This window comes from Phascolarctos cinereus, unplaced genomic scaffold (assembly GCF_003287225.1).
Source record: "Phascolarctos cinereus isolate Bilbo 61053 unplaced genomic scaffold, phaCin_HiC Scaffold_4;HRSCAF=312, whole genome shotgun sequence".
NCBI lineage: Eukaryota > Metazoa > Chordata > Mammalia > Diprotodontia > Phascolarctidae > Phascolarctos > Phascolarctos cinereus.
The window spans coordinates 274547603-274558021 of NW_027555847.1; the positions used below are offsets into that span (position 1 = coordinate 274547603).

At 38.1% G+C, this 10419-nt stretch overlaps 1 pseudogene; it reads left to right on the forward strand.

Moving 5' to 3' along the window:
- The first annotated feature begins 333 nt into the window (after window positions 1–333).
- Window positions 334–1050, forward strand: LOC110203080 (ferritin heavy chain pseudogene; annotated as a pseudogene).
- The last annotated feature ends 9369 nt before the right edge of the window (window positions 1051–10419 follow it).

Below are 10419 nucleotides of genomic sequence, written 5' to 3' on the forward strand. Positions count from 1 at the left end.
CTTAAGAGAGAGTTTAGGTCAGAAGCGCAGGGAAGGGGAGTCGCTGCGCTTTCCCGCTTCAACAGTGCTTGAAAGGAACCGCTGCTCGATTCCCGGCCGGAGCCGCCCTTAGCCACCTGACCACCTTCACCTCCAGTAACCAACACTTCTTCCGTCCTCCCGTTAGAGCAGCAGCCTCCAGCCTCAGCCGCCCCTGGCCATAGCCGCCCCAGCCTCAGCCGCAGCTGCTGCGAAGCCGCCTCCTCCGGCCTCCTCCCACCTCCTCCCACCTTCTCCCACCTCCTCCTCCTCCTCCTTCTCCTTCTCTTCGCCGCCTCCGCCATCTCCGCTGGCATGACGACCTTGTCACCCTCTCAGGTGCGACAGAACTACCACCAGGACTCAGAGGCTGCCATCAACCGGCAGATCAACCTGGAGCTGTACGCCTCCTACGTCTACCTGTCCATGTCTTACTACTTCGACCGAGATGATGTGGGTTTGAAGAACTTTGCCAAATATTTCCTACACCAATCCCACGGGGAGAGGGAGCATGCTGAGAAGCTGATGAAACTGCAAAACCAGCGAGGTGGTCGGATCTTCCTGCAAGACATCAAGAAACCAGACCGAGATGACTGGGAGAGTGGGCTGAACACAATGTAGTGTGCTCTGCTCTTGCAAAAAAAAAAAATGTCAATCAGTCTTTACTGGAATTGCACAAGCTGGCAACTGACAAGAATGACCCCCATTTACGTGATTTCATTGAAACCCACTACCTGGATGAACAGGTGAAGTCCATCAAACAACTGGGTGATCATATAACCAGCCTGCACAAAATGGGGGCCCTCGATTCTGGCATGGCGGAATATCTTTTTGACAAGCACACCCTTGGAGACAGTGACAGCGAGAGCTAAGCCACACCTGGCTTCCCCCACACTTGGGAACTGTGGGCGTGACTCCTACTGTCTTTCAGTGCATGCATATTTTGGTTATCTGGCCTTTTCATAATCTGTACCAAAAAACTACCACCATTTAAATCCCAATAAAGTGACTTGGTACTGATGAAAAAAAAAAGAGAGAGTTTATAACTCAAGTAATTAGCGGGGATCGATCATGAGCAAGCAGTGCAAAAAGAGTCAGACCATAGAATCTTACTTTGGTGACAAAGAAGATCAAAACATACAACCAGAAGAAGGCAACAAAATCAAAGCTCCTACATCCAAAGCCTCCCAAGAAAAATATGAGTTGGTCCCAGGCCATGCAAGAGCTCAAAAAGGATTTTGAGAAGCAAGTAAGAGAAATAGAGGAAAAACTGAGAGTGATGCAAGAAAATGATGAAAAACAAGTCAATAGCCTGCTAAAGGAGACCCAAAAAATACTGAAGAAAATAACACCTTAAAAAATAGCCTAACCAAAATGGCAAAAGAGGTCCAAAAAGCAAATGAGGAGAAGAATGCCCTATAAAGCAAAACTGGCCAAATGGAAAAGGAAGTCCAAAAGATTACTGAAGAAAACAGTTCCTTAAAATTAGAATGGAGCATTGGAAGCTAGTGACTTTATGAGAAATGAAGACACTGTGAAACAAATCCAAAAGAATGAAAAAATAGAAAAAATGTGAAATACCTCACTGGAAAAACAACTGACCTGGAAAACAGATGCAGGAGGGAGAATTTAAAGTTTATTGGACTATCTGAAAGCCATGATCAAAAAAAGAGTCTAGACATCATCTTTCAAGAAATTATCAAGGAAAACTGCCCTGATATAATAGAACCATAGGGCAAAATAGAAATTGGAAGAATCCACTGATCTCCTCCTGAAAGGGATCCCCACAGGAAAACTTCTAGGAATATTATAGCCAAATTCCAAGTTCCCAGGTTAAGGAGAAAATTTTACAAGCAGCCAGAAAGAAACAATTCAAGTATTCTGGAAACACAATCAGAATAAAACAAGATTTAGCATCTTCTACATTAAGCAACCACAGGACTTGTAATATAATATTCTGCAGGGCAAATGAGATAGGATTACAACCAAGAATTACCTACCCAGTCAAACTGAGCATAATGCTTCAAGGGGGGGAAAATGGACATTCAGTGAAATAGATGACTTTCAAGCATTCTTGATGAAAAGACCAGAGCTCAATACAAAATTTGACTTTCAGATACAAGATTTAAGAGAAACATGAAGAGGTAAACAGGAAAGAGAAATCATAAGAGACTTATTAAGATTGAACTGTTTATATTCCTGCATGGAAAGATACTATTCATAACTCATGAGTCCTTTGTCAGTATTAGAGTAGTTGGAGGGGAAAAATTATATGTATGTATGTAGATAGATAGATAGATAGAAAGAAAAACAGACAGATAGATAGAGGGCACAGGTAGCTTAGAAGATGAAAAGTCAATATCTAGAGAACAATATTAAGGGATGAGAGAGGATTATACTGGGAGAAGGACAAAGGGAGAGGTAGAATGGGGTAAAGTATCTCACATAAAACAGACAGGAAAAGGATTTACAGTGGAGGGGAAATGGGGGAAGGTGAAAGGAAATGAGTAAATTTTATTCTCATAGGATTTGGCTTAAGGATAGAATAACATACACACTCAATTGGGTATGAAAATCTACCTTACCCTACAGGAAAATAGGGGGAAGGGGACAAGACAGCAGGAGGATGATAGAGGGGAGGCCAGATTGGGGGAGGGGGTAATCAGAAGCAAACACTTCTGAGCAGGGACAGGGTCAAAAGAGAGAATAAATATGGGGCAGAATAGGATTAATGGAAATATACTCAGTTTTTCACAACATGACTACTATGGAAGGGTTTTACATAACTACACATGTATATCATACGTTGAGTAGCTTGCCATCTCAATGAAGGTGGGTGGGAAGGGAGGAAGGGAGAAAATTTGGAATCTCAAGTTTTAGAAACAAAAGTTAATTAAATTGTTTTCACATTCAACTGGGAAATAAGATATACAGGAAATGGGGTATAGAAATCTATCTTGTCCTACAGGAAAATTGAAGGAGATAAGAGAAGGAGGAGAGAGATAGAAGGGAGGGCAGATTAGGAGAAGGGATATTCAGAATGCATGCCATCTTGGCGTGGGGGGAGGGATGAGATGGGGAGAAAATTTGGAGCTCAAAATTTTGTGGAAGTGAATGTTGAAAACTAAAAATAAATAAATTAATTTAAAATGGAAAAAAATTACTTGTTATTAACCCATCAATTAAGAAGCACATATAGATCACCAACCATGTGCAGGAACTCTGATAAGTACTGAGTATACAGAGAAAGTCAAAAACAATCTCTGAGCTCAGGGAATTTGAAATCCAGTGGTGTAGAAGACATGTAAATCATTAGGTATATAAAAGATGTATACAGATGTAAGTCCTGCCCACTGGTATGGGACTCTCTCTTAATTGGTGGAGATGAATACACTGCCCTAGGTGAGAGGTAAGAGAGCTTTGGCATTCTCTGGATTTTCTTTTGGACTAATCTAGCTTTGAGTCCTCTTTTGGGACTCATAAATCTTAGGTTTTCTGTTGGACTGTCATCAAATTACTTGGGCAATTCTAGCTTCAGGCTTTGAGAAAGAAGATGGAAGAAGCCAACTCCACTTCAGGTTGCTGAAGGAAATGTCTCTGAGATGTGAGAGAAGCTAATTGTCTTCTTCATGTCTTTATCTCCAGCTTGTTAAAATATAGACTTCAGGGAGTTTCATCTTGGGTGAGGGCCAGGACACACTCTCTTTGTTGAGCTGAATTACCTTGCTCCTAATGAGAGAGCTCCTTCACTTTGTATTGTGTGGTGTATATATCCACCTATGAATCCTTTCTCAGATTTCTGTTTTGCTATGATTTTAACAAATAGGTTTTCTTTTCCACTCAAAAAAAAAAAGAGCTATTCCCCAACTGATAAACAGACAAATAATATGAATAAACAGTTTTCAAAGGAGAAAATCCAGCCATCACTAATCATACACACGTACATACATACATATATATGCATATATATATTTACATATATATGCATCTATGTAAATCATGTATGTGTTAGTGTGTGTATATGCACATTACCAATAGCTAGAGAACAGCACCTTAAAATGGCTCTCAGATTCTACTTCATATTCTTAAGATTGACAAAGGTAGAAAATAAAAGGAAAATGACAAGTGTTGGAGTGACTGAGGGGAAACTAACACATTAATCGACTGGTAGTGGAGCTATGAGTTAGGTCATTTTGGAAAGCAAGTTGGAACTAATCTCAAAAAGTCACTAAATTATGAATACCTTATGACTCAGTGATATCACTACTTGGTAGGTTTATACCTTTAAAAAAAAAAGGAAAAAAAGACTCATTTTTACACATGTGTTTATAGATATCAGCTGTTTTTCTAGGTGGCAAAAAACTGGAAGCAAAGAGTGTACCCATTAGTGAATTAATTATCAAATTATAGTATATTATTATAATGGAATATTATTACACTGTAAGAAATGTTAAAGGGACTCTTTCAGGGAAATCTGTGGAAACTTGCATGAATTGAAAATAGTGAAGTGAGCAAAAAAAGAACAATTTACAAAATAATATTATTTGAATAATAAACTCTGAAAGACTTAAAAACACTAATAAGTGCAATGACTAACCATGTTTCCCTAAGACAGGTAATGAAACACACTATACATCTTCTGAGAGTAGTGAAGATGGTCTCAAGATGCAAAATAAGGCATTTTGTGAGAATTCATTACTGGGAAAACCTCGTCATCTTGATAGATTCTGTCAATATTTGTCAACCTCGTCACTACTTTCTGCCTCTCTAATGTGAAGGTTAGATCCATGAAATCTGTAATCTTATTTTAAGGAAGGACCTCAGGTATGACATCTCAATTTTTTTTTTTTTGCCTAACTGCTCTACTCAGGGACTTGTCTGATTTCACCATGCCTCAGTTAGTTCATTTTTGGGAAAACTTCCTTATCCTGCAAAATCTCATCAGCCTTGGTATATGACCTTATCACTACTCTGACCTCACCATCACCCTCCACGTCCTCTGATTGGAAGGTGGGACCATAAGTCAAGAGCTCAGATATCTCCTCATGTCTCACCTGGCTGCACTACTTTGGGGCTTCTCTAAATTCTCCACCATGCCCCCAGGTCCAGTATCTTCCCTTCCCACCCCCTTGCTTTTAAGCATCCTTTTATGTGTTTTCTTTCTCCATTACATTGCAAGATCTTTGAAGTCAAAGACTGTATTTCTTTCTTTTTGTTTGTTTAGTGCTCAGCATGATTCCAGAAACATAGTAGGCACTTAATAAATGCTTATGGATTGACTGTTTTTTCTTTACTATGCATATATATCATAGGAGTTTGGCTTTTATCTTTCTCCTCTCCTCTCTTCTCTAATTGCTTGGATAAAAGCGGCATGCCATGTTCATCAAATTTACAGATGACATGTAAACATGGGAAGAATAACTAATATGCCAGACGAGATTCAGGATTCCAAAAGGTCTTTGAAATTAAATAAAGATAGATACGAGGATTTGCACAGGCCTAAATCATTGAATTCCTACATAGAAGATGAGGGAGCTACGATTAATAAGTACTATGACTGAAAAGGACCTGAGAGTTTAAGTTGACATTAAGTATATTTCAACATTTTGATATGGAACTCAAAATTGATGATATCATTAGCATGAAGATTCATAGCTTCCAGGTATAAGGAAGTGATAGTCCCATTGTTCTTTTATGTTATTAAGCCATTTCTGGAATACTTTTTTTTTTCCGTTCAGATCTAGGAATCACGTTTTAGAAAGAACATTGATAAGTTGGACGTGGTCTAGAAGAGGGCTTCTTAAACTTTTTCCACTCTCAACCCCTTTTCACAGTTCAGCAGTGTTTATTGGTGTTGTATGGCCTAAGGGCAAGTGTAGTGCGAAGTGCACATGCTTTGTGTTCAGAGTCAAGGCTGTAGTGAAGTTGCATGATGCAATATGGGCAAGCACTGCCAGAAACACCTCTGATTCATTATGCCTTTGATTTTTAATTAATTTTTGGTTGTTGCACATTCAGAAACCTTTTACTATTGCCAAATTTTTCAAGATACCATATGGGACACACAGTTTAAGAAGCACTGGTCTAAAGGAGGAGAAACAGAATGGGAAAGAATTTGAAGTCATTATACATGAAAATCATTTGGAGGAATCAGAGGTGTTTATCCTGGAAAACATCAAACCATGATGACTGTCAAGTGTTCTCATTTCTGTCACACAGAAGAAAGATTAGACTTGTATTGCTTTAACATGAAGGCATAGCTAGAAGCAATGGGTAAAATTTGCAATGACTAACTTAGCCTTGATGTCAGGGGTAGTGGACTTGAAGTCAAACTGAATTGGATTCAAATCCAGCCTAAGTTATTTACTAGCTGTGATGCCTTATTCAAAACTCTTAACATCACTGAACCTGAGTCTCTTAATCTGCAAAAATGAGTTTATTAATACTTTAATACACATTTAAAAAATTGTTTTATGGCTCAAATGAAATTATATATAAATCACCAAAGCATTAAATCAGTGTCAGCTGCCATATTTATTATATAGTTCTTGTCGTCTTTTTTAAATTGGAGTTCATATAGAAGTGGCCTGAGAGAAAATTGTTCTTATGATATTGTTCCTTTATGTATGATATCCTATGGAATATTTTGAAGGTTGGTAAAATGACTGATAGCAAGATAAATAGGATGTCTTCTTCCCTGGTGGTATATATATATATATAATTTCCCTCTAGGCTTATATGTTTTGAAATCTTTTATTTTCACAGGAGGGTTTTTTTGAAATTATGAAAATTTGGTGATTTGGTCTATTCAAAATAATTTCATATTTTTATGGCTCAATGTAATATCCAAGTGGTTGTGAACATCACAGTCTCTAATGATGCTCTGCACACAGTCTAATTTACCTATTGAATTCTCGAGGATAATTGCAGTATTTGTTGTATGAAGATTTGTTTTTTTTTAACCTGTTCAAAAAAGATAGCAGGTTCCTAGTGTGTAATTTTTGTCACTTCATCATGTTTTTCTAGCTATCTCATAGATGCTATGTATTTTTGTAATTTACAACTTCCGTTGGTGTACTTCCCCATAATAGTTCACCCATAGACTCAATTAGATTTTTGAAAAGATTTTTACTGAACTAACATAGCAAGAATAATACTTATAAAGCCTTTCCCCCACAAAGCCTGGAGTATACTCTCCCTCATAATCCCAAAGAGTGCAGAAGAGGGGAGTGAGTAGCTATGAACCTAAGATGCTGGTGTAATGAAGCATAGCTATCAAGGACACAGCCAGAACTTGATGCCTTTTCTTTCTCTGAAGAGTCTTCACAAAGTTTATTGGGCATAGTGGCAGGGGAGCAAGAGACTATATTCATTAGTGTCAGTAATGGACCAGTGACTGAACAGCTAGTCAGGAACTGGCTTTTGGAAGGGCATGACATTTTCAATAGATGGACTGGTGTAGCTGGGCTGCTGCTCACACATTATCTGGATAGATTGATCTACTGTTGCTCTGGGTCTAGCAGGTTACCCAGCTACTAAGCTAGATCCTCATGGATTTTATCTATTACCTGCAGCTTAGCTTCTACCTGGATGGACCAAGCAGGTTGTTTGCCCACCAGGCATAGCTCTTGCTAGGCTGTGAATAACAGGTTACTTGTTCCTGGGCTTAGCAGGATGGGGCTGGAAAGGTCACTTTGCCTTTAGACAACTGCTGCCAGATTAGGCCAGGCATGTAATTTAGTCAGGAGATTTTCCATAGGGCAGATTGTCTTTATCAGGCTGGTCAATCTGCTATGTTCCCTGGCCACCTCCAGGCTTTAGCTTAATTGTGTGTTACAGTTATCTTTTCAACTACATTGTGACTGTAATTTTTTAGTAAGGGTAAGTATTGTTAGACTATAACTCTCAGAAGTTTTTCCTGTTTGACCCCTTTAGAGCCTTATCCCTTAGGTTTATAACTTCCAGGAAGGATGCAGAAGAGTTCTAGCCTTTTCTGTTCAGTAATTCGTGTTGTTTAAAATTATGGTTCCCTTATTGAGGGCCTCCATCTTACCACTAGATGACCTTAGCACTTAAATTTCCCAGATTCCTGTTGGGCTTCTTAAGCAAATGATTAATTGGGGTCAAAGGATAGGAAACAATCTGTGCCCTGGGGCAAATGCATTGTATTTATTGGCTTTTTAATATTTATTTAAGCCTCAAACCCAAACCATAATCTGAGATAAATCCTTTTTGGCTGAAAGTGTTTTCCCTTTACATTTCAATGTCCCTTTGCCAGTTCCAATCTATAGCTCTTATGAAGTCTAAATGGGCTACATCTTTACAATTATGTAGTATGAAATGATAAATAAATCTGGCTTTCAGGGTAAGCTTCCTGTAATGAGTAGTGGAAATAGGATGATCTTGAATTAATCTTAGGTTAGATTTAGAGTTAGATAGATAAGCAAATCGAGGTCCAGAGATGCTACATGATATGTTTACGATTTGAGAGCTAAAAAGTGACTAAGGAAGGATTCAAAGTCAAGTATTACTGACTCAAAATCCGACTGTCTATGTAAAACATACAAATATATATTTATAAGCCATTCCCATATTTTGGCCACATAATAAGAAGACAAGAGTCATTGAAAAAGTCCCTGATGTTGAGACACATTGAAGGCAAGAGGAAAAGGAGAAGACAGAGAATGAAATGGATAAATGGTGTCATGGGAGCTGGACAGAATTTGAGAGATAGTAGAGGATGACAGAAGGGACTGGCATGCTATGGTCCATGGGGTCACAAAGAGTATGACATGACTGAACAAAAGAACGACAATATTTTTTTCCTATAAACAAATATACATGACTCATTTATTTGATTGCTACTTTTTTGTCAACATATTGTTGATTGAATTCATGGGGATCATAGGAGTCATCCTGGACTCCTCACTATATCTCACCCCCATATCCAATCTCTCACCAAGGCCTCTGAACTTCAACTTTTCCACATCTTTTGAACGCATCCCTTCTCTCTCTTCTGACATTACTATCACTCTTGTGTAGGCCCTTATCATTTCAATCCTGGAATTTTATAGTAACTTGCTGGTGGGTCCACCTATATCAAGTATGTCCCACTCTAATCCATCCTCCACTCAACCACAAAAATTGTTCTCCTAAAGTGCATATTCCATCATTCAATAAACCTTTCCAGATTTCTTATACCTTACACCCCATGTATACTTTTCAATCCAGTGCCACTGGCCTCCTGATTGTCCTATGAACAAAAAAAAAACCCTAAAAAAATTTATAGTCATTCTGTCTGACCATTCCCCCATTCCTAGAATGCTCTCCCTGCTCTGCCCTGACTACTGACTTCTCCAGCTCCCTTTATGTTCCAAGTAATTTTTCACTTTTACTGGAAATTTTCTCTAACTCCCCTTAATTCCTTCCATTAATTTGCTCCACTTATCCTGTACATAACTTATTTTTATATATTTGTTTGCAAGTTGTCTCTCCCACTATACTTAAGGTCTTTAAAGACAAGGGACTATCTTTAACCTATTTTAGCTGTTAGCATGGTATTTGGCACATAGGAGGTACTTAATAAACATTTATTGAGGAATAATTAGAGAACCTTGGATTTCTATTCCTAGGTCTAAGCTGTTTTATAAGGTTCATTTACAGAGAAAACATTTTCAGTTAAATTCAACAAATCCAGCACTGTATAAATATTGTCAGATTTTATTATAAGCTTTGAGAAATCTTTTTGTTCTGAAATTATTTCTATAAATTTTTATCCTGTTTATCATATGGTCCAAGAAACATCCATCAATCTTCTTCCTCTTTAGTGAAAAAAAAAGTATTCTTTTTTTTTCCTATGGATGCCCTTCGGTCCTATATTTCATACATTATGCAAGTTTTCATTTTGATATCTGTATCTATTTTCATCCATTCTGTTGTACATTAGTGTTGCTTTCATTATTATTCTAACGTCAAACTAAAGCATGCACCCTCACTAAAAAACATTCTGGAAAAGTGGACATAAACTAGATATGTGAAATTCTTTTGGGGAGAGGGAAGGACAAGATATGATCAAGGGAATTGTTGTGTTGGAAGTGGGAGTCAAAAACAGGAGGAAAAATGTTAATAAACAAAAGACAAAACATCGACAAAGACCCCAGGAGATAAGGAAAAAAGAAATAGAGATTGGATTAACACCTGCATCAGTGACTTCCAGAGGCCCCAGTGAGCATGCCTGCCAGCATCCAAGTGGTTCAGAAGCTTCAGGTCTCACTTATAAGCTTCATAGAAAAATAAGAATATTTATTTTTTCACACCTGGAATGCCAAGGGAACTTAACAACATGTCTCAAACCACAGACAAACTCTTTTTAGTGATCTCTGTGCTTATAAAAACATGCCA